Raw genomic sequence first — 24,958 nt, forward strand, 5'->3', positions numbered from 1 at the left:
AAGGAGCCCGGGAGCCTACACCACCACCGGAGGGCGCGGTAGGAAGAGCGCGCCTCCGGGAGTCATCTTACCTTGTGCTGTCCCTTCGCAAGGGCCCGAACAGGGGCCGAAGTAGTGAGGTAAACCCCCGGGGAGGCTCCAAGTCCGCCCTCCCTGCAGGAGACTATAGTTGGGCCCCGTTGGCCCCAAGAGATACTAAGGACTGGGCAGGAGCCCTAAGAAACGTTAACCCCTTAGCAGAGGAAAGGTTGTTCTACTGTGGTGGCCTGATCATTAAAGGAATTGCCATACTTAGCTCCTGAGAGTCATGTCCTGCCTATTAACACATCCATATCCGCTTGCTCAGTCCCCACAGCTTGGAAGCAGGCCATGGTACGGGCGCTGTTGAAGAAACCCAGCCTAGACCCAGATGACCACTCCAGCTACCGCCCCATCTCACTTCTCCCTTGGGCTAGCAAGGTGTTAGAGAAGTATATAAACGCGCAGCTGGTCCAGTTCCTGGAGGACCACTCTCTATTACACACATCCCAGACAGGCTTCAGACCGAAGCATGGCACGGGAACCGCCTTGCTAGCGGTCACCGAAGAAACTAGAAGGATACTGGACCAGGGAGGATCAGTGGCAGTAATCCTCCTTGATCTAAGTGCCGCCTTCGATACGGTCAGCTATACCACCTTGCTGGACCGTCTCTATAACATCGGAGTTTCAGGTGACGCTTTAAGGTGGTTTGACTCCTTTCTGTCTGGGAGGTCGTTTCAGATTTTCGACGGAGAGACAGTGTCCTCTAGCAAACCCCTGAGCTGCGGAGTACCACAGGGCTCCTCCCTGAGCCCTGTATTGTTCAACGTGTACATGAGGCCCTGGCGGGTGTTGTCGAACCATATGGCATTAAAATCGTGTCATACGCCGACGACACCCAGCTTGTGGTCTCGCTGGCCACGGAGAACAACAGGCATTCCCCAGCCGACCTGCTAAAATGCCTAGAGGATGTTAAGGGATGGATGACCAACTCCTCCCTAAAACTAAACGGAGAAAAGACGGAGCTCATGCTCCTAGGCCCAACCTCTCCTGTGCCTTTCACTTCCTTGTGGCCCAGTGCTCTGGGCCCCCCCACCCCTAAGGAAAGTGTTAAAAGCCTGGGAGTGTGGCTGGACAACAAACTCTCCTTCTCCACCCAGGCCACAAAACTGTCCGCCACTTGCTTTGGCCTACTTAGAATCTTGAGGAAGGTTCTCCCGCTACTTCCCCTAGAGGCCAAAAAAGTGGTGGTACAAGGTCTCATCCAGTCTCGCCTGGACTCGAACAATGCCCTATACGTGGGGGCACCTGAGATGACCCTCCGAAAATTGCAGGTTGTTCAAAACTGTGCAGCACGCACCCTGCTGAAAATTCCGCGCAGCCAGTCAGCCAGACCTGCTCTAAAAAATCTCCACTGGTTGCCAGTGAGGCAGAGAGTGGCCTTCAAGGCGCTGTGCTTGGCGCACCGCGCCTTCTGGAAAACGGGCCCAGCCATTAACACCGACCTTGTCACCCCCTACCACCCTAACAGGAACCTTCGGTCGACGGAGGCGTTCCTCGCCGTTGTTCCCAGAGTGAAGCGAGCCAGGTCTGGGGGTAGGCTGTTCTCTTTGAACACCGCCAGGCTCTGGAATGCTCTCCCCATCTCACTCCGGTCCAACCCAGACCTCCTCTCATTCCGTAAAAACTTAAAGACACTGCTGTTTGCCAAATCCTATGTACCTTGGCTCCTCTTCCCATCACTTCCCTGCTTCAACTCAGCGCTTGGACGCCTACGGGCAGCAACCGCGCTTAACAAATATTTTTACAATTACAAAAGAAATGCTCATATCTAAGTGTTGAATTGCTTTATTCCAGCCTGATGAAATGCACTGTATTTGCTGATAAATGGCTTATTTTTGCAGCTAGGAAATGTTTATCCTCCATCAGTGACTGTTGCTGAGCAATGAGATGTTATTTAAAAGTCTGAGCAGGAAATTCTTAGCAGGTGCTGACTAGGAGTAAGGCTGTTACCAGGCCTACCGTTATTTAATTTTTATTTATTTACATATTTATTGCTGAGAAATGCAAAACCTGTGTTTTAAAGGAACAGCAATGAGTTAATACCGCTGTGATTTTTGACTGCTCTGATTCTAATTCAAGATAATTCAAGATAAAACGTATTTATTTGAATCAAGCATTCTGGTGTGGACTCACATCTTGCGTGCACTTATTGCCTCAGTGGATGAGTGTGTTGTTGTGTCACTTTACACCTAAGCTTCGGGTGCCTGCCGGCTCGGTCCAAGCTACCCCCGGGGACCTGGCGAACCCAGTTCCTACAGACATCAATTTGATCTCCACATTGTTATTGATCCTCATGCTCCTGGCCAGGTGTTGTGCATGGCTGATGTTACCACTGAACAGGTTTTGGGTGGGATGGAAGATGTGTTTAGCGAGATGCTAGGGGAAAGGAAGGGGTACACACATATAATGGTGTTAGAGGAAGGTACCATTCCAGTTAAAGACAAATTAAGAGTTCCAGTAATTGTGAGGGACGAGGTTAAGAAAATGTTAGAGGACATGCTCAGAGAGGAGGTTATTGAGCCTGTTGAGGCTTCTGAATGGGTCTCTCCCATGGTTATTACCAAGAACAGTGATCGCAATCTTAGTTTCTGTGTGGACCTTCGCAGCTTAAACCAGAATGTGGTAACAGATAACTTCCCACTCCCCAATATCAACCAACTGTTGTTGTTGCTAAAGGGTGGTAAGTACTTTTCCAAACTTGATTTTAAAAGTTCTTATCACCAAATTAGGTTGCATGAGGAGTCACAATATCTCACAGCCTCATTACTATGGAGGGTACATTTTGCTTTGTGAGGATGCCCTTTGGATTGTCCTCTGCAACGAGCATCTTTCCACAGATAATGTCCAAAATATTCAGGGTCTTTGACAACGTGAAATTCTTCCAGGGTAAAATCCTTGTTTTTGGTGGGTTGATTCATGAGCACAACACATTGAAGAAGGTTTTGGGTAGACAGAGAGGCGGATCTTACCTTGAGGAAGGATAAATGTAAGTTTCTGGTGGAAGAAAAAGAATATCTTGGTCATAACATTTCTGGGCAGGGCGTCCGTCCAAAAACTGATCTGTTAGAAGCAATACGAGCTGCACCCATTCCCCGTGATAAAGATCAGTTGCGATCATTCATGGGTTTTATTGAGTACTATGCAAAATTTGTCAATAGTTTTGAAAGCAAGACCGAAGCCCTCAGAATGCTGTTGAGGAAGGAGTGCACTTTTGTGTGGAGCAATGTCCAACAACATGCATTCTATAGGATTATAAAGAAGGACATTTGCAAAGCAGGGATTCATGCCCCCTTTGACATCTCAAAACGTTCTTGACAGTTGATGCGAGTGCATTTGGTCTGGGGGCAGGGTTATCCCAGGTTCCTTTCAGATACTGAGAAAATGGTAAGGTCTACCTCATGCCCTTAGTCGGAGTGTGCGAGTAACTATTCAGTCATCGAGCACAAAGCTCTGGCAGGAGCCTTGTCAGTCGAGCCTTTCAGGACCTTTTTATGGAGTGGTAACTTTTGTATTCGCACTGACCACAAACCCTTGGTCAAAGTATTGAGTCCTGGTGGTGCGGATAAGGGCTCTGCAAGACTGACCAGACTTGCTTCTAGCCTACAAGAATACGGTTTTCCTGTGGCACACATTCTGGGGTGGCAAAACGCACAAGCTGATTGTCCATCAGTTTTGTTGTTGAAGGATTATGGGGCGCATAGGCTTAATGTTTTCTCTTGGAAGCAGGATGGTGCTGTGGCTTCTATGGGAGATGTGGAAGAATGCATTGGTAGAGCGTTCTCTGCGGATGAGTGGCGCAAATTCATGGATCAGGATGTTGCCATTAAGAGTATTGAACATATGTTGTGCACGGAGAGCGGAGGGAGACAGCTCTGGCTCCGTCTATGAGACCGTTGGTGAAAATTTTGGATGGGTTGAGTTGGAGTGACTCCCAAGTCCTCATGAGGGCTTAAGGACCAAGATAATTAAGGTGGCTCATGAGGGGCACCTCAGTCAAACAATGACCAAGAATGAGGTGAGTGAAAACTTTTGGTGGCCATGTATGGAAGAGCAGATCCCAGCGTGGGTGGTGAATTGTGATGTGGCAGAGAAAGTGAAAAAAGACTTAAGACTGGTTATTATGCCGTTCAGGAACAGATCAAAGCCCCGCGTTCTCCCTAGAGTACTGTGTATTTAGATTTCATTGGGCCAATGTAGGGTGTAGAGGAGAGGCTGAGAAACACTTTGATCTTAATGGATGTACATCCAAAAAAGGCTGGTTGTCAGATTTATGCCTGATGTAACGACTAGGAGGACTGTGGACCATCTGAAGGCTATTTTTCAAGAGGAAGGGCTACCTCACATCCTCGTCACTGAATGGCAACCAGCTTGTTTCACATGAAATTAGGGCGTTTTTAAATAAATGTCGTATTACCCATCATTGTGCGGCACTATACAACCCTCAAGTCAATGGTATGGTTGAGAGTGCCAACTGCTTAGTGAAGGGCACAATTTACATGGCTATACAGAGTGAGATGAATATCAAGGAAATGTGGAGTGTGATGGTATGGGCCTGTCGTACAACTGTCCACAGTGAGACTGGGTTTATCCATTTTGATAAAATGTGTGGAAGGAAGCCAGACACCAAACTGTTACCAGGATGGCTTGTGTCTCCTAGTCATGAAGCAAACTAGGGAGATGGAGTCAGGGGTGATGTTAAAGGTGTGAGTCCTGGTGACTGGGTCAAAATTAAACATGGCAGACCTTGCAAAGGTTTGTCCAAGTTCTGGGGTCCATTCAAAGTGAAAGAAGTATTTGACAACTATGTACTTCTGGACAATGGTAACAAGTGGAACAAGTAGCATTGTATCGCAAGGGAGAAGGAGCGTGTTGTAAAGCAATCAAACCTGGGTATGTCCGTCCTTGTGACAGTTTGAATGGGTTCATGTTGATGAGGAGTTGATTAACAATAGGCATGAGGCTAGAAGGGAGCGTGATGAATTTGACGCTGGGGATGCTTCCATTCCTTGTCCCCATGACCTCTCCTCTCGCAAGAGGGCTAGAGGTTCTCGCTCTTTCCCACATCCTGATATTTGTTTTTTTTTAACTTTGCATTTACTTTTTGTCTTGACTTTTGGAAGCTTTGTTGTAACCCTTTTACTGCAATATGTTTTTTCTTCTTTGCTCTTCCTTCTCCCTACTTGTTTTTCCTTCTCATTTTTGGTTCTCTGTTGTGGAGTAGAAGGGAGGGGGTGTTGTAGTGTTATACTTGGGTGCACTGTATTGTGCGGTGCTATTCTGGGCTTTACGGTCCTTGCTCAATGGTACCAGATTGTTGTGGATGCGAGATTCCACCGGGATCAGTTACTCTGTGGCTCGTGAAGGAGGAATCATGCTCTGTATTGCTATATGCCAATAAAGTCTACGTTATACCTTCTACAGTGTGGGAGTGTCACTACCACAGAAGCCAATGGAGTTTTCCTTAGAAACAGGTTAGTATTATAATTATGCTTATAACAATCATTTATTCTGATTTGCTCAATGTGTCCTATTACTAATCATGCCTTGCTGAATTTGCAGTTTTTCCTTATTACCCATTTAGAAAACGTCTATAAAAACCCTTGGTTTTGGGGAGTAAGCCAGAGCCTTTTAGTTTTCCTCACAGGACTCAGATTATTTTGATGGCTTTCCTTTCCCACTAGGAACTCTGTCCATTCATTTATAGTCTTCCCTTTCCATTAGAGATGCTGTCTTTATGACTTTGCGTTACCTATTGGGGTTTAGAATAATTTTGATTTCATTGTAATCTATATCTGAGCCTTCATGGCATTGCACTGCTCTGTATTGCCAATTTTGTAATACACCCTTTAACTTTTCATTGATCTAGAACTCCGTTATTGAGCGGTCCCAGTCACTATTTTTATTACTCTACTTATTTGTTGCATCAAATGTCAAGGAGGGTGGTGACTTATCACTAGACTAAGGGTGTAAGAGCTGAACCACCAAGGGTAAATTTTGGGATACTCGAAATATTGGGGTACATTGAAATATTGGGGCTCGGTTCCCACAGTTATGAGGTGGACATTTTGTTCGTTTTAACAAATTTAAAAATATGGCCACAAATAGTGTGAAACAAATGCAAGCCTCAAACTAGAAGGTAGCAAAGTTAGCTGCACTTTCTTTTTATTATGCAAACATTCTTGAATATATCCAGATAGGTAAACTATCTACTGAATGTGGGATTTCCGTTTTTATTATGCTGATCGCATAATTTTCTTCGTAGCAGACATATCACTGGAACTCTAAAACTAGGTGTTTGCCACGTCCTTTCTCTTGCCTTAAGCAACGGGTAGTACTTTACACCTCCCCCTACTCTTTTTTCCTTGCGATTAACTAGACAGTGGAGACTTTGCATAATCTCCACCGTTTTTACAAGAATTATGGATATTACATTATGAAAAATACTAAATTTCAAACTCATTAGTAATGCAACTCTTACTCGGAAAGTAAAATAAGCCTACATTTTTCCTAGCACCTCTCCAGGCAAACAGTTAAATAAAAAATAGGTTAAGACTGTGGAGAAAAAGAGGTTAGAGAGCAGACATTATTCAAATTTGAAAGGTCTTACCCCTCTGGAATGTTTTTCATCCGTGGCTCGTTAAGGATGACAAGGAAGCTCCAGGGTGCAAACTAGATATGCGTGTTCCATGAATAAACAGGATCTTACGCAAGGCGGGTCAGGGCTGTTGTGGTCAGCGTAGTAAGGTTCCACATGTGAGAACTTGTAATTCTTCTTTTATGGAGGAGGAAGGCTCCCTGTCTGTGCAGTTACTTTCATCTTCAGACCCTCACAGACCCCCCCCCTCAGACCCCAGACCTGCCCCTGCCCCCCCCCCCCCCTCAGACCACAGATCTGCCCCCCCAGGAAGAGGAGAGAGCCCAGACAGGTTTCTGCTCAGTTAATGTTTCAGTGTTTTGCTCACCTCCAAACACCGGATGTAGACAGGAATAAGTACGCAGGTGTTGACAACGTTCACTACCGAGCACCAGCTGTCTGACCCAACATAACCCGGACGCGAGGACTTCCATATTCACGTGCCTCGACGGTCTGCAGCCTTGAATTTAGCGCTAATCTACCATCGCAATCCCAAACGCTCTGGGGGCTGGTCCATATGCTGCCTAAGTAGGCGACGGGCTAGTCTTCAAACAAGGTCTCGGACTTCTTACCGAATTCTGAAAAACTATCTACACTTCGATGAGACACAGGCGCAGCAACAATGACCCTCAAAAAGCAGATCGCCTAAACATGCTCAAGGACTACAAAGCTGAACTACGCAGTAACCTCAGTCGCGACATCAAATCCTCAATGGTTTATCTACATTCGGCCTGGTCGGAGCGGTGTCGTCCCTGCAGCAAGATGTGGATTCGGTGGGCACCAGGGTCCTTGACCTCGGGACGCAACACCAGGACCGCGATCTATAGCCCACCAGATCCATGGGAACTTCCTGCCGACCTACCTTTCTGCCTTCACCTGTCCTGGCCCTAATCCCCACCCTGTCTATCTGTGAATTTTTCCCTCGTCATTTGAGATCTAGCTACTTTGTTTGATGCCCGATGGAGCTACCTGGTTTAGCTATAGGGGAGACAAGTCGGGGATTCCCTCCTTGACGTCACCTACCCAGTCGGTCTTCAGCCAAACTTCCTTTTGTCTCTCCTGTCGTCTCTTCCCTCATCCTCCCTCTATTTTTGTCTCTGCTTCTCTCCTCTCCCAATGTATTGAGACTGAACTATTTTGTCGAATGCCCGATGGAGCTAACTGGTTTAGCTATAGGGGAGATCAACCGTGGACTCCCTCCTTGGTCGTCACCTACCCAGTCGGCCGTTAGACCTCATTTCGTCTCTCCCTGTTGCCTCTTCCCCTATCCCCCCTTTCTCTCCTTCCATGCCCCCTCCCCTCTACGCTCCATTTATTTTGCCCTCCTTGTTCCTTTAATTTTTTTCCCCATTGAGACCGAGCTATTTGGCCAATGCCCGGTGGAGCTACCTGATAGCTACAGAGGAGATGGGTTTTGAGACTTACCCTCGACCGTCACCTACCCAGCCGGTCTTTGGGCAGACTTTTCTTTCGTCTCTTTGCCGTATCTCCCTCCTATCCCTTTACCCTTCCCTCCTTCCCCTCTACACTTCAATTATCTAGTCTTCTATGTCTCTTGCAATTGTTTGTCTAGCAACTGATGTAAATTGGAACTGATGTAATATTGTAATTGTAATTTTTGTGGAACCTCATGTAAAGCGCTCTGATACCGCCGGGTCAAGCCAGTGCTATATAAAACTCTTGAATATATTTATAATAAAATATATGTAGTACAGGAAATAAGGATGCTGGCAGCACCAACACACACACAGCTGGAATGACTCCACAACATTCTCCAGCAGCTATTACTACATTCTATGATGTAATACATTCTAAAGAAAAGATTCCCCACGAGACATAGTAATACTTACAACAATTCACTACAGTCAGCTCCATATAAATACCTTGACAATTTAGAATTTCGCACAGAAACAGGTGCCTTGTTGAGGAGACAGCGTATTTTAGTCCTACAACTATAAAGCCTTACACTCAGTTTAAATTTTTTTTTTTTTTTAAAAAGGAATAGAGTAGCATCTATGCCAGCTCCAAAGATAAGCGCTCACCTTAAAGGGGTGCAACTGAATATAAAAGAAGGCAGAGCACCACAATGCCACAAAACTTGATAGACGACGAAAACCTGAACGTTGGGTCTAAATGGTACCTCTGCCCAGCTTGAAGCCCCCGTTTGTTCTTTCATGGCTAAAGGAGGAGTCAGCGTGACAGGACAGAGAACGGCCCCTTCCTCTTCATAGCGTTCGGTGTCTGACAGCGGGTAACCACTGCAAGCCTGTTTAACCTTTACATTCTTCAGTGATGGCTTCTCAGTTTACACCCTGGCTCGACAATAAGAGAGTCGATCAACCTTCGAGCATTGCTTTCAACACTAACTAGATTGGAAAACTGCTCAGTGGGCGTGCAAAGGGAGTGCAGTGCGCACAGTGAGAAACAGCTAAAACGTAAAGCACATAGAGAGCTGTGCACTTTAATAGAATACTAATAAAATTTCCTGCATTTACTACAAACTCTAGTTTGAGAAACCTAAATACCAGTAACGTGCTCAAATAAAAGTATCAATTAAAGTGTATATTTTTATGCGAATAGACAAATTGCTCGGTGGTCAGCACAATTTGCGGTCCATGTTGTAAACTATTTAGTACAAAAAACTTAAAACGTTTCAAAACATTGCATTAGCCGACAGCAAACAAGAAAGGTTTGATTCTGTTTAAGTTTACACTTTTTTGCAGTTTTATATAGCAGGACCTCGACCAGACGGTATTAAAGCGCTTTACAAAAGCGCCAGTTACATTACACAAGGGCACATTTATTTTTTGTATGCACTGGGAGATTAAATGATTTGCCCAGAATCACAGGATGAGGAGCCTACGCCTAGACTCAAACCTGGTTTCCCAGCTCCAAAGTAGTCAGCTCTGGCCGTTACGCCACCGACCGGTGACCCCTCTAGTGTTAGGATACCCGGCAGTGTAGGACAACCAACAACAGCGACTTCGTGTGTGAGAGGGTTGCTGGGGACTGCCAAAACTTGCCACAACTTTGGGCTTTTTTGTTAGCCCAATGACCAAGGCCCAATTCCATACTCACGATTTTTTTTTAGTCAAACCTTGCGTAAAACCACTGTATTTAGGGGCAGATTTACAAGCCTCTTGCGCCACTTTTGCGTCACTTTCCCCATGTTAAAAATGACACCAAAGTGGTGCAAGGGCATTGTAAATAAGCCCCTACGTGCTTGGAAGGGGGGGGGGGCTATAGAATACTACCAGTGTACAAAGTATGATCTGAAACTGGAAGACTGTAACTTTAGCACACACAGGATCAAGCTTTAGAAGGGAACAACGGTCAGTCCTACAGCTATATATAGTCAAAAGCAGACACATTTGGGTAGGCCTCAAGGTGCATTTCGTGAAAGTTTTACGAATGTTATGAGGACGTAGTAACGCACTGCCTTATTATAAATAAAGAGTGAGAGAAGTACATTCGTACTTTAGAGAGGTTTACAGAAATAAAGGCATAAACTTGTTCATTATAAGTTTATAACAATGTTAATGGAGTAAATATCGAAATGCATTTTCAAGATAAGGCCAAAGGATGGCTAAACATAACACAATAAAATGCTTTAAAATTTGGAATCGGATGTAAAGAAGTGCAGATTAATTGCGAAATCAAACAGAAGTCGTTCCTTTCAGGTCATGCCACAGCTTCACACCGACAATTTTGATTACACTTTAAAGGTCATGATACTTTTTACTTTATATCATCTCTAAGAAAAATAAATCCTATTCGTTATTTTACCAGCGCCTTCATGCAAAGTACTAGACACACAAACGGATTATGCATGTGTGGAGGCTGCACCTTAACAATTCGAGCAAAATGAAGAGTAAATTCAAAGTGTATATGTAACCGCAAAATATGTTTAATATCAATCTACTGAGTGCTTACAAAAAATCATTTGTGTGTGTACTAACGATGCATCAGTGAAATGCGCCCAAAACTGTTTGCCACTGGTAATCGCTATGGAACAGAAATGGCACCAAATGTATAATGCACACCACGGGGCACGTGCTTCTCCTTCTATCCACTCCAAAAGTGTGGGTCTCCTAACATCTCATGATGTGGGCCACATCAAACTCGTGCTCGGCCTGCATCAAGAGGCTCTGCTCAGCTTAGAGCAAAAGGATACATACAGTCTACAGGCCCAAAGGAACATATTTCACTGGGTTTCATAGGGCGATATGGTCAACTGACACAGCAGGCAACAGTTATATCTTAACGAGCACTGTTTTCAAAACGATCGCAATAATAGGTGTGTATGTGTAAGAAAGGCGCCCAGCCCCTCGCTGCTGCACAGCCTATACTTGAGCTCCAATTAATAAACAAAACATTTCCATAAAGACAGGATCACGGCCGCTTACTATGCATTTGTTTAAGATAGCATCAGACGTCATAATCCTATTTATGACCAGACAATATGTTGCTGTGGTAATCGCCGTGAATGTACAAGGGAGGGGTTAGAGCTCTGAGGGAAGGTAAAATGCAGGCATAGAAGAAAGCAAAACCGCCAGCATGTTTGTGGACAACGAAATGTGTACGTTTACATTTAAAACTTATCAGGAAACCCCTTTATACTCACTGTGGCAAAAACTTTACTTTGTACTCCAGTCTATCACACACAAGACTTATACAAATATATTTATGTCACCAAGAGAGGCAAGCCTGGTAGTTGCAGCCTCTTGCAGACAGCACCACTGCTGTGTAACTCGTGTAGACGGACCATTTAGGAAAGGACATATTTTCAGGTTGACTGCCATCGTTTCAAAATAAAGACACGAATAAAGTCTTGCCTCAACAAACTAGGTTTGGCAGAGTTTGTTAACTAAAAAGCTAGTTTATTTATTCAAATGATAACATGCATGATTGCAGTAATTTCCCCGTACACATGGTGAAAGGGTAGTTGAGAGCCACGGTACAATGGATCCACGTCATGGTGAACCCGTTTATCTTTTTGCAACTTATCAGTTTTCTTTTGTCCCTAAAAATCAACGTGGACTACATAATTAGTTGAGACACTGGCAAAAGGGCACAGCTGCTCCGAGAACCCTAAAGCCCTGGAATGAAAGAAACCATGACACAAATGGCGGCATGAGCCGGTCAGTGCTCTCGGGTTTGTTTTCTTTTCCACCCAACAGGTCAAACGCAGCCAAGAGGTTCAGTTTATAGTGTCATGGGGGCAGGAGCGGAGACGGATTAAAGTGCATTTTGTCTCTCAGTACTCTCCAACAACCAAAACCATTCTCCTTGGACATCTACTACACACACGGATCTACCAAGTGCAGGTACTCGTGTAAAACCAAACCAGTTAACTATCCCGTTTTTGGGGGGTGTTTTTTTTACACCTCAGTAAGCTACAAATGGATGTAACGCAATCAGTTTCTAATTTCTAGGTAAAACTCGGGTTTCATTTACACGGCTAAACCCGAGAGATTCGCAACAATACTTTTCTTAAATCGTGAGTAGGGAGTTTTTGTTATGAGTTGGTATGTATGCGTTGTGTATTTTTTATTTGAGGGAGAGGGGTTATTATAAATTTACTTGAGAATGACATTTAGCTGAAAGGTAAGGTTACCTAAACTGCAGACAAGAGACAAGACGAGTTGACTTCACAGCTGAATAGTGACTTTTATCTGGAAGCAGAAAGACAACAATCCCACTCGACACCATCAACCCCACGTTTAGCCAAAATAAATTAGTATAATTATGTACTGTACATATCTGCGGTTTTGCTTACGTACAGATAGCACACAACTATCTACCAACATAATTGGAGAGGGTGCACATATTGACAGAACTGGCACCAGCACAGGACATACAACAGTAGTCACACTAGCTTAAGAGCTATGGGGAACATGGGATTTGCAAGGTGAAGGCAGTTGAAGCCACAGCAATATGACAAGTACTTAAATGTCTAAAGTTTTACCTATGTTTAATTTACCAACAGCACCACTTGCATTATAAAATGCGTGCCACTAAAGTGGAACAATTTCACTTTTATGACCCCAAAGTAGATACTGTACAGAAAATAATTTAAATATTCTGAAAAAAAGCGGTTTGCTGATTTACAAACAACAACATATTTCATAATTAAAATAGTAAAAACAGATAAATAGCTAGACTCGCAAAAAACAGATCATTACTAAGAGCCCTGCTATTTTTCCCAGTCTCTTCGCCATAATCTGCGTGAAAATTTTATAGTCGCAATTAAGGATCGAGATAGGACGATATGACTCACATTTTCTTGGATTTTTGCCCTGTTTTAAAAGGATGGTAATTATGGCTTCATTCCAAGAATCGGGAAGATTAGCTTTATCTACGAATATTTTATTCAGCAGTGATGTTATAGGTGGGATCAAGACCTCTCCTAATTTTGAGTAGAATTCATTGGGAAGGGCGTCTGGCCCAGCTGCTTTACCATTCTTAAGGTTTTTTAATACATCCTCCACTTCCTGAGTTGAGACTTCCGCATTTAGTTCCTTTCTCAATTCAGGCGTTAAACTGGGAAGATTTAGGGGGTCTAGGAAGTGATCTATTTCTTCCAAATTAGGATGGCAATCTTCATTGTATAGATCAGAAAAAAAGGAGAAGAATTCTTGTTTTATTACTATATCATCAGTCCCATTTTCTACAATGTTTCTAGGGTCGACACAAACGACTTTATTCCTGGTTTGTTCTGTCTTCGTTTTCCAGGCAAGAAGTTTGCCACATCCTTCTCCATATTCGTAGTGAGCTAGTTTGCTAGCTTCCCATTTTTCTCTCACTTTATTTTCTAAAATTTCAGCTAGATTTTCTTTTTGGTTCATTCTGATCGCCTCTAGATGTTCTTTAAGAGCGGAAGAAGTAGCCGCATCTATTTGTATATCCAGATTTTTAATCTTATCTTCCAAGATTGAAATCGATTGTTTTAGGCCCTTCGATTTATGCACCGCCAAGTTACGGATATAACCTCTTATTACGGCTTTATACGCATCCCAAGTGATCTGTGCAGAAGTACCTTCTTTATTTTCCTCAAAGAAAGTGTTAGTCAGTGATTTTAGCTGGTCAGTAATCTGGGGGTCTAAGAGGATTGTACGGACCAGAGTCCATCTCTTAATAAACAACCATCAGAAGGGTTTCATTCCGGGAAGACAACTACAAGATTTAACGCAGGAGTTGTTTGCCACCATAGATATTGCTTCCAATGAGAAAACCCCTCTATCAATAATTACCATCGACGCCGCAAAGGCGTTTGATAGAGTTAACTGGGTATACCTAAATAGAGTCTTGGAAAGGTTTAACTTAGGGGGAAATATACTAAACGCGGTCTCTAAAATATATACTTCTCCTAGAGCTCAAATACTAATAAATGGCAGTCTGACCCCAAACATTCAGATAAAGAGAGGAACCAGGCAGGGATGCCCCCTTTCGCCTCTCCTTTTAATTTCTTTATAGAACCGATGGCGGAACGTCTCAGATCAGACCCCTTAATCTCTCCTTTTACTTTTCAAGACTGGTCTAAAAAAATTGCGCTTTACGCAGATGATCTTATGATCTTTACAGATAACCTTAGGGGGACACTAACTATAGCTGAGGAGGCATTGACCAGGTTTGGGAGTATTTCTGGCTATCAAGTCAATCAAGATAAGACTGAAACCATGACTTGGAACGACAACTTTATTAGCCCCCATAACAAAGATAAAATCAGATATCTTGGTATAGACCTAGTCAAAGACTTAGACAAAGTCACCCATATAAATCTCCAAAGAATAGACAAGGATGTTAAAAGATTATTGAAAGTTTGGGGGGGTCTCCCTTTGTCGTTTCAAGGCAAATCGAACTTAATTAAAATGTCAATCCTGCCAAAGTTTACATTCGTCTTTGGTGCTATCCCCCTTGAATTTAATAAAATAACTCTAAAAAAAATCCAGAGTGAGATCACAAGCTTCATATGGTCTTCAAAAAATCCCAGAATTGCCTGGAACAAGTTAAGAAGGAAAAAAAGCCAGGGGGGCATTGCAAGCCCTGATCTCTATGAATATTGTAGAGCTTTCCAATTTAAATCTAATAGAAAGCTCCTAAATGTTTTTGATTGCTACCCTTTGTATTTCCAAACTATGACCCGTAAAACTAGCCACTTTCTATATAAATTCGGACATCCGAAGTTCTTTTAAAAAATTAAACTAAAGATGTTGAAATCCGCGGCCAAACTGTGGTTTAGCATAAGATGCACTCTAAACATTCCCTATTACAGCGACCTGGCCCCCATCTGGGACTCTCCTGGCACCCCTGAGTGCCTTAAAGATAAACTAGCTCTCCCTATAAAAGCAGCTGGACTAACCACGTGGGGTCAACTGATGTCTGGAAACAACCTTTTGGAGTGGAATACCTTATCCTCCAAGACTATGGGCTCACTTTCTAAATTCAAGTTCTATCAACTCTCTGGTTGGTCGAAATCACTAAAAGAATCTAGAACTGGGAACCCTTCCCTGGAAAGTGAAATGCAGAAAGCAGACACTATTCATAAAGAAATCGCATTTTGGTATTGGGCCTTGATTCTGGGAGGAGAGGAAGATTTCAGGATTCCGGAGAGAGTATGGGGGAAAGATCTGCCGACGCCGGAGTTAAATAACCAATGGCAAGTATCTATGAGTAAATGCTGGACAATTTTGTCTTCAGCTGCCTTAAAGAGAAACCATCTTTTCACCTCTCATAGAGCCTACTGGACTCCTAAAAAGTTATCGAAGTTTGCTGGGTCAACAGTGAAGGCCTGCCCCAAATGTGGGCTGGAAAGAGCCGACGATCTACACATGTTTCGGCAGTGCCCCCTTCTCGACGGCTTCTGGAATGATGTGGGTAAGACTTTGGATGGGGTGTTAGGAAGACATCTAAATGTAAGTACTGACTTAATTATCTTTGGGGTAAGGAGCTCAAATGCATTAGACAAGCTTTCTACTCTCCAGGAAAATCTCCTTTTTTTATTAATTTTGCTTGCAAGGAGAGAAATTTGTATAAATTGGGTAAGCTCTGCTCCTCCAACTCATAGTGATTGGTTAACTTCCATACTAAAAATTTATAGACTTGATAAAAGAAAGGCCCCCAGAAAAAAACTCAAGTTCTGGGAAATCTGGGAAAATTACCAGCAAGGTGCAAATTAAATCATGGAGGTATCCAAGATGTAAAACTGTCTTTGTGATTGGTACGACAATCGTTTACATAAGTCCAATGATTATGTGTAAGCAATGGAAACGCAGGAGAAGGCCTGCATGAGTAGCCATAATGGCTAGCTCCACCCCCCGTACTCAATCCTTCTACAAAGTATTGGAAACAAGGGGACCCTCCTCTCTCTTAATTGACGCTCCAGGGGAACTGTCCAGTTACACACACCCTATGTTAGGACAGTGAAGTTTAAGATTCAATGAGAGAAAGGGGCCCGACAACTCCTTACTTTAAATATTGCACTTATGAGGACTAAAAAAAAAAAAAAAAAAAAAAAAAAAAAAAACAGATCATTACAGACCTGGTCCTTATTTTGGAACAAACCAGTTCTAAATGTTAGTTTGCAGTTCAGGAAGAAAATTTAGAACAAGTGTCTCAAGTGATGATGCATATTTTAGACATTGTGGAATTTGAAGGAGCAAATGGATATAAAAGTCTTTGCTGACCCCCACATCAGACATTACATAACTAAACACACTGATTGCTAATGAAGAAGCTGCCATCTTAATGTACGTGGGATTTCCAGTTTGAAGAAAACATGGCTATCAAATTAGATTGCTCAATTTGAGAGTGCAAATAAAGCCCACTATAATAAGGATGGGTGCTATAAAAGCACAGATTTGTTTTAATCAATCAACCATTAGATTAAGTATATATGTATATTTATGCCATGTCTGTTTAAATAAATATGGGCCAATAACCCATTACTATGAGCACCTATTCCCAATCAACAAGCATGTATTACTAAAGCACAAAGATCAATCCTCATTATTACCACAATACAGCAGCAAACCTGACAGAAAACACTGCCTCTCAGAGGGCACAATACAATCAATTTGCACTGAAAAATAACTCCATTAATAGTCACAAGGCTTCTTCAGTTTACCTCATTAAATAAATCGAACCCTTTGCTTTTGGTTAAGCATGTGTGCTTTCCAAACAAATACATATGAAAAATCCCTCACATTAATCATGTATAGAGAAGAAGAGCATATCATGCTATGTATAAATACTGTTGTTGGATGGGAGGATTATAATGACCAACAATGCACGCACATACAAAAACACATCTTCATCACCACCAAAAGGTTTGAGGTTACCAGTGCGAACATGCCTTTTGCATTAATTTAATGCAATGTCTCTCCATGTCGATGACCTATTCTGCATGAGATCAATGATGTACATGATTTTGGACCTACATGGTACCTTAGCCACATCCTTGGATCTGTAATTGGTGGCATAAGTTCGCATTGCCTTAGTACATTTTCCTGAGTGCTGCATCCAAGCTCCATAGTGTACCTTTCCATGGCACTTCACTTATCCAACAATTAGAGCAGTACTCTAAGGTATCCAAAGGCTTTATCCGTCCTCAGCACAGAACTTAATCTTGGCTGATCCTACTGCTTCTCACGATCCCTGTGCTACATCTGAAAAGCGCCACTGCTCACTGAACGGAACAATCTGTCTATTAATACTGGTCCTTCGTCCAATAATTGGCTCAGTGATTTTAATGCTCACCACTATCTTAGGCTATAAACTACAGGTCTCCAGTTAAAACCTTAGCAAGCACATCTCAGCCTTCTATCCTAGTGAAGTTCGCCAAATGGAGTACTATTAAATCAAAAAATGGTAACAACCACGTAAAAAAGTTATTACGTATTCAACTCAATGCTGTACTAGCTCATGCACACTGTTGTGGCAATCGTCAGTCAGTCAAAAAGGTGTTTATTTAGACCATAGTCTTTTAAACAGAGATTACTTACTAAACAGAGATTCTTAAAACATATGTAAGTAACAGTTAAAATCAATGGTTAACATTGAACAATACTAATGATAAGACATAGTTAAAACCCAAAGTTCATCCAATCATATATAAGTTTACTTATCCCAAGGCTACACGAAATATAAATATTGCTTCTAATAATACATTATAAATATATCAGTTTGAACATCAAAAAAAGTATCTACAGACAATAGAAATGGCCACAAAGCACATGTTACATCCAGGAATCTCATCTCCACTAGTAATCTGATCGCTTGCCCCAAACCTTAATATCATAATTTTTTTAACAAGTTTAAAAAAAAAAAAAAAAGACTTGTGCTAAAATCCAACTACAGTTATAATATATGCATTAGATCTCCCTTCATGCTGAGGCCACGTTTACAGATTTTAACTTTATTTTGCAGAATCCCATGCACCTCTGACATCAGGAATTGGTTTACCCCACATCTAAACCTCGAGGGACTTCGACGCATCTGAACATTTGAGAGTTTCTCCAGGTAGGGAAAGATCTCATCTCCCATCCATGAATTCATCCGGTGGGAAACAGGTGTCTAGTTCTTTAGGTGGATAAAATCCTCCTATCTGGAAATCTGTTTTGTTACTCTTCTGAACTCAGCATTGCTGACCCCTCCCTGCACATTCAATACCATCTGCTGTTTTTATTTTTTAATTTCCTACAGCAGTTATAAACACTTCCTCTAACTACTACTGCCCTGGTCAATGCAATTTGCAATATCTCCCTTTTGTATAGCAGAGTGATTTTAGAAATCTCCCTGCAATCTATTACTATCCAGAATGTTATTATCTCTGCACATGCCAATTGAGTCCTTCCTGGTAGACACGTTTCTACTCTAACTGCCTGCACCATAGTAGCTGGGAGGAGAGATAGCAACCTTTTTAGACACCTTCCTTCTTTGAGGTACCAGCCTTTTTGACTTTGATGCCGACCACCTCAGCACGATATTGGAACAGTGGCATTATCATACCCTGATAGGCTGCCAGCACCAGTCGCAGGGAGGTACCCCCAAAGCGAATATCACATTTATTCAGCCAGCCCCCCCCCCCCCACACTGAAGAGAGTGCCTTTGTTTGTATGGAAGCTAGGTGATCCTTCCAACGTAAGTCATGAGAGAACTAAGTGCCTAAGTATTTATATTTCCTGACCGTCTTGATTTTAACTTTATTAACAGCCCAGACGGATCTAATCCTTTTCTTACCTATCAGGAGTACTTTGGTCTTTTCCATATTAACTTACAGTAGTCCAAGAATGCGTGTGACATATCTGCCATTCATTTTGTGGCAGAAACTGTTCAATTGAGTGAGTATATTATGGAGGTCTGCCAAACAGAGGGTCAGCCAAAACACACCCCTGTCTCAAACCATTTCTTATATTGATCCTCTTGGAGAGAGATCCCTCAAGGGCGAGTTCTACTAGGGCCAAACTATCCGTATGAAGCTCTTGTAGAATTAAAAGTAAATCATTGAGGGTTCCATGGTTCTTTAATGCTTTCCATAACAAAACCAGATCAACTGAGTCAAATGCAGAACTAAAATCTACAAAACAACAGTACAGTACTCCAAACCACTTCTATTGATTTTTTAGCAAAGGCCCATTAAATAAAACAGTGATCGATCTTCGAGTGCGACCCCCTTTAAAACTTCCTTGCTCTTGTGGGATGATTGCATTTGTTTCTGCCCATTCCCTCAATTTCTCCAAGAGAACTTTTGAGAAGACATTTCCACTGGCATCTAACAGGTTTATTTGTCAATAGATTCCTGGGTGGGAATGTACGCCTTTTTAGGTCTCGCGTGGCGTTACAGCGCAAAGCGCTATCGCCTTGACGACATTTATTGTGAACAAGGAGTTTCAGTAGAGGGCTTGAAGCTCCGACCCTCATTTCCATTGGCTGGCGTCACCGTTTATGCTTAATGGTGGACTGCCATTGGAAATGATTGTTTTTGGTTCACTCCCTTTCACCTGCAAGCCGGACTGGCTCGCCTACTTTGCTGCGGTCGCAAAGCACTTTCTTATCTTTATGGGGCTATGTGTTAATAATTAGAAACACATGGACCCATAAAGACAAGAGATCCCCATGCTCCGGCTGCAGCGCGGTCCTCTTTTACTTTCGGGACCGCGCTTCTTTTATAGCGCGAACTCGACCTGAAAGTATTGGTGCGCTTTCCATGAGCATCAGTTACATTGCACAAGGATCATAATCATTTTTTTAGGCACGGGACGTTTACGTGATATGCCCAGAATCATAAGATGTTGATCCGACGCCCCAAACTAGGTTTCCCAGGTCTGCGTATGGGGCCGAACCCCATATTCTTTCTACCTTCTTCGACACTTCCCTATTTTTATCTTACTCCATAATCGCTCTTCTCCCCTCCCCCCCTTCTTATTTAAAATTGGTTTGAGACTGATGGTGAAAATTGTCCCGGCAACACAAAAAAATATTTGTGCCGGCACCCACCATAGGCGCAAAATAAGCACTACACTATACTCGTTTTTTGGGGGGTTTCTTAAAAACCCTTTTCTGATGTTTTGGATTTATGGTCATGTTATGTCAGCACGCATTAACTAACATGTCGAGAAATCTCTTGACGAGTACCTACAACGATTAAAAGTGTTTGCGCGAACATGCGGAACATTACCGAGTTCTCACACTAGGCGGAGCTGAACGCGGGCGCACCTTGACTTTCAGTCCCCGGGATGCCGTGTTACGGGCGGGTGGGAGTGCTCAGGAGCGACGGGCCAAACGTGTCTTCAGCCGGGGACGGCCGAACACAATTCTCCAGGTCACGCCCAAGACGCATTTGTACAGCCCTAGCTGTAAGGCTGCATTTTTTGCAGCTTTGTTTCAGATTCTGTGCACGGGCCCCGCCCTGAGCTGGAATGTCATCATCAAAGGGCAGGGCTGGGCGCGCTTCGCACCCCGGGACACACCGAGGAGGTGGGGAAGGCCAGGTCCTGTCTGGGCTCTGCGATCTGCACTCGGCGACCTGATCCTGTGTACACGTGTTGGTGCAGACGTGTGCATCACTCCTGAATCCCAGGTGCGTGGGCAAATGTGGTATTTGAGATGATCACCACCACACGTTTATTGAGGAAGGATGCCGTGCACCTGGAAAACAATTTTAAGGTATGGCGTGGGACGAGTCCATTTGATTTTAATTAAGTATATACGTGTGTGTGTGTGTGTGTGTATATATATATGTATGTATTTATATGTGCATGTATGTATATATATGTGTGTGTGTATATATGTGTGTGAGTGTATATATTTATGTCTGTGTGTATGCATATGGGCTTATAGTCCTCTCTCTTCATTGGTCTGTCAGTGTATCATTTACATTTTTATTCCACATACCACAGCATGCTATGGAGCACGGGGTCCACCATTGGCTTGCGTTTCTAAGTGGCAGCATTTTTATCCTGCACAATGAGCACTCGTGCCTAAAAAGTTGTCCCTTTAACACTTTTTAAAACAAGTATTTAAAAAGCAATAGGTATCGCCTTTGATTAAGTTAAAGCCATTTGCTTTGATAATGGTATTGTATAGCAAAACAAATGGCTTAAACTTAAAAGATGAGACCTATTGCATTTTCAATGCTTGTTTGTTTATGGGTTTCATTACCATCCCTTCCAACTATCCGGGAATCCTCTTCATAAAAAAGGATGTGAAGCTAGCTGCACCACCAAGTGATATTTGCTTTTATTATTACAGCAGATAAATTATCTAGTCCAGCTGCCCCTGTAAGTTTTAACATTTCAATTGTTTTCTTAACTGTGGATACAGAAAACCTCCTTTTTCTTCATTAACAAGAAATGTTATCGGGCCCTGGGCTACTATAGTATTTTTGTTATAGGTCTCTTCCAGGATCTTCAAATCCGCAAAGTTCTTTAACTGTGTCTGATTTTCTCTGCACTCGGGGTCTTAAATGCCCTATAAAAACAATGCATTTTCCAGTGCACAATTTCAGCGTTGTGCCTATCTTATGCATTTGCTCACTGCTGCACCCGATTTTAAAGTTGTATCTTATCTCCTGAAGGGGTGACCACAATGGGCAAGATTATTTTATGGCTTAGGCAGCACCTTTGTGTCTGCACTCGTCGTCGCACTTATCCCGTACATATCTGTCCTGTTATTTCAATAAATGATATCGATTCAGTGCCTGGCCTCGATGTCACACATATTCTGGGCTCTTTACCTGCCTTTCACGTAACTAAGATCACAGTGAGGCACCTCGTTAAAGCACTGCACTTATGGCATATGAAATACCCATCGAAATGGAACCTTCCTCACCCCTGCACTTATTTGTCTCGACAGCGAAACCCGTCCCCAAACCCTAAACTTACCGCTGGTGTCTGTTTCCCTCAGCCACGGGCGGGGTCTGCCTTGTTGCTCAGAGATCCAGAGCCCCAGGATCGGTTCATCCTCCTCCAGGGGAGCGCATCAGTACCGGGGTAAGGCCGCCAGTCCCCCCGCCCGAGACCGTCAGCGGTTTCAGGGGAGACTGGGGAAGCACCGCCAGCTCGAAGGATGAGCGGCTGCAGCACCGGGGGAAAGGAGCGTGGGCCGTGGGCAGTCAGCCCGGAGCACCTCACCCCTCCCCCGGCTCACTAGGCACCGACGGCGGCGGCAGAAACAGCAGGGCCTATTCACGGGCCCCTGCGAGAAGCAAGCGAGCTCAGCCAGGCAGAAGCAGCCAAGTACCGATCTACAGCTTCTCTTCTTCCCCTCAGGCTGCTCAAGTGCGTCAGCAGTGCTAGGTTTACCAATCCATCAGTCGAACCAACGTTTCGATGGCTAACGTCAGACAACAAAAAAGGACAAGAAGCATAGAACGATTTAGATGACTTCAAAAAGTCAGCCATGTTCGATTGGAAAATGTTGTTGTTAAGTGGGCCAAGCAGAAAATGACATACAGTAAAAATAAACATTCTGAATAAAGTTTTAAAGTTGTTTTAATCGAATTGCTGTTTCTATATGAAATCTTTTAAAAGAAAAGTAGTTCCATTGTACAATGACACTCTATACTGAGGCACGTTCAAACCTTATGTAATGTATGTATAAGATGACAGCGACAACAAGGTCGGAACTCATGACTGCTTGATGAGAACATTGGAAGGAAGGAAGTCAGAGTAACAGTTTAGAACATATCACGAAATGTCATTTTTAGAATCAGGGTAACATTTCAGCTATATCAACACTCTATGCAGAAGATGAAGAACACGACCTTATCGTCGTCTCCTTCCTTTGATTTAGTGAATAAACAGCCCGTTTTGTACCTGACTATAAGATGGCTACACTTATGAGCTCAAAGAAGATATTTACAACACTCCGTTTTTCCCATAACGTTGTCATTTACCGTACTTGTAGTCAAGTACGTCACTATAAATCAAGGACTGCAGCTAACCCAATAATGGTTAGAAAAAAAACCTGCATTGTATAAGCTGCTAGCGCATGAAACGAGGTATTTCAATTAAATTGAAACACATACACCGGGGGACAAAGCACAGTGAACACCAGCCACAGCTTTTTCCTCTTCTATACGCAGCAAAACCCCACAAATTCAAATAAAAATATTCGAAATTGATATATTCTGGAAGCAAAAAGAATAATTGATGGACAATCAATCAAAGCATTTATAGAGCCCACTACTCACCCGTGAGGGGAGTGAGGTGGGGGGGGGAGGGGGGTGCTGCGACTGCTCGAAGAGCCAGGTCTTGAGGTGCTTCCTGAAGCTGAGATGGTCCTGGGTCAGTCGTAGGTGAGTGGGGGGGGGGAGTTCCAGGTCTTCGCTGCCAGGTTGGAGAATGATCTTCCTCCGGAGGTGGTTCTGCGAATTCGTGAGACGATTGCGAGGGCGAGACTGGTGGAGCGAAGCTGGTGAAGAACGAGAGTCGGCTGTTGAGGTAGTCGGGGCCCATGTTGTGGAGCGCTTTGTGTGCGTGGTTGAGCAGTCTGAACGTAATCCTTTTGTTGACGGGGAGCCAGTGGAGGTTTCTCAGGTGGGTGGTTATGTGGCTGTGGCGAGGGATGTCGAGGATGAGTCGTGCGGCGGTGTTTTGTATGCGCTGGAGCCTAGTCTGGAGTTTGGCGGTGGTTCCTGCGTATAGGGCGTTTCCGTAGACCAGTCGGCTGATGACGAGGGCCTGGGTGACTGTTCTTCTGGTTTCTGTGGGGATCCACCGGAAAATCTTTCGAAGCATTCTCAGGGTGTTGAAGCATGAGGATGAGACGGCGTTGGCTTGTTTGGTCATCGTGAGGGAGGAGTCCAGGATAAAACCCAGGTTGCGTGCGTGGTCCATGGGTGTCGGTGCGGTTCCCAGCGCCGAGGGCCACCAAGAGTTATCGCAGGCAGATGGGGATTGTCCGAGGATGAGGACTTCCGTCTTGTCTGAGTTAAGCTTGAGACGGCTGTGCTTCATTCAGTCTGCTACTTCTTTCATCCCTTCCTGGAAGTTGGTTTTGGCGGTGGCTGGGTCCTTGGTGAGGGATAGTATCAGCTGGGTATCGTCGGCGTAGGAGATGATGATGTTGATGTTGTATTTTCGTGCGATTCTGGCAAGGGGGCTCATGTAGATATTGAAGAGTGTTGGGCTGAGTGAGGATCCTTGAGGAACGCCGCAGATGATCTTGGTGGCCACGGATCGGAAGGGGGGGAGGCGGACTCTCTGGGTTCTTCCGGGGAGGAACAAGATGATCCATTCCAGGGCCTTTCCTTGGATTCCCGTGTTGCTGAGGCGCTGTATTAGTGTGCGGTGGCATACGGTGTCGAAGGCTGCTGAGAGGTCCAGGAGGATGAGGGCAGCTGTTTCCCCGTTGTCTATCAGGGTTCTGATGTCGTCTGTGGCTGCGATGAGGGCGGTCTCGGTGCTGTGGTTGGCACGGAATCCGGACTGGGTTGAGCGAGTTGTTGTCCTCGAGGAAAGCAGTCAGCTGTTTGTTGACGGTCTTCTCGATGACTTTAGCCGGGAAGGGGAGAAGAGAGATGGGACGGAAGTTCTTGAGGTCCTTGGGGTCTGCTGTCGGTTTCTTCAGGAGGGTCTCTGCGTGTTTCCAGCTATCAGGGAAGGTCGCTGATGTGAAGGAGCTGTTTATGACGTTCCGCAGGTGGGGTGCGATGGTGGTGCCGGCTTTGATGAAGATGTGGTGGGGGCATGGGTCGGAGGGGGAGCCGGAGTGGATGGTGCTCATGACGTGGGTGGTGTC

General features: G+C 43.9%; 1 protein-coding gene across 12 annotated transcripts in view; it reads right to left on the bottom strand.

The window, feature by feature from the left end:
- HIPK1 (homeodomain interacting protein kinase 1) overlaps window positions 1-22,516 on the bottom strand; it is a 733,600-nt gene extending 711,084 nt beyond the window's left edge. For 7 of the 12 annotated variants that reach the window (XM_086923313.1, XM_086923309.1, XM_086923306.1 and 4 more), the window contains exon 1: window positions 22,099-22,501. The gene's annotated coding sequence lies outside the window, so the exon portion shown is untranslated. Of the gene's footprint in view, window positions 1-22,098 lie in introns of all 12 variants that reach the window. The other 5 variants (XM_086923314.1, XM_086923312.1, XM_086923315.1 and 2 more) reach the window with 5 other exon arrangements.
- Between the last annotated feature and the right edge of the window lie 2,442 nt (window positions 22,517-24,958).

The sequence above is a fragment of the Lissotriton vulgaris genome, chromosome 5, assembly GCF_964263255.1.
Source record: "Lissotriton vulgaris chromosome 5, aLisVul1.2, whole genome shotgun sequence".
Classification (NCBI taxonomy): Eukaryota; Metazoa; Chordata; class Amphibia; order Caudata; family Salamandridae; genus Lissotriton; species Lissotriton vulgaris.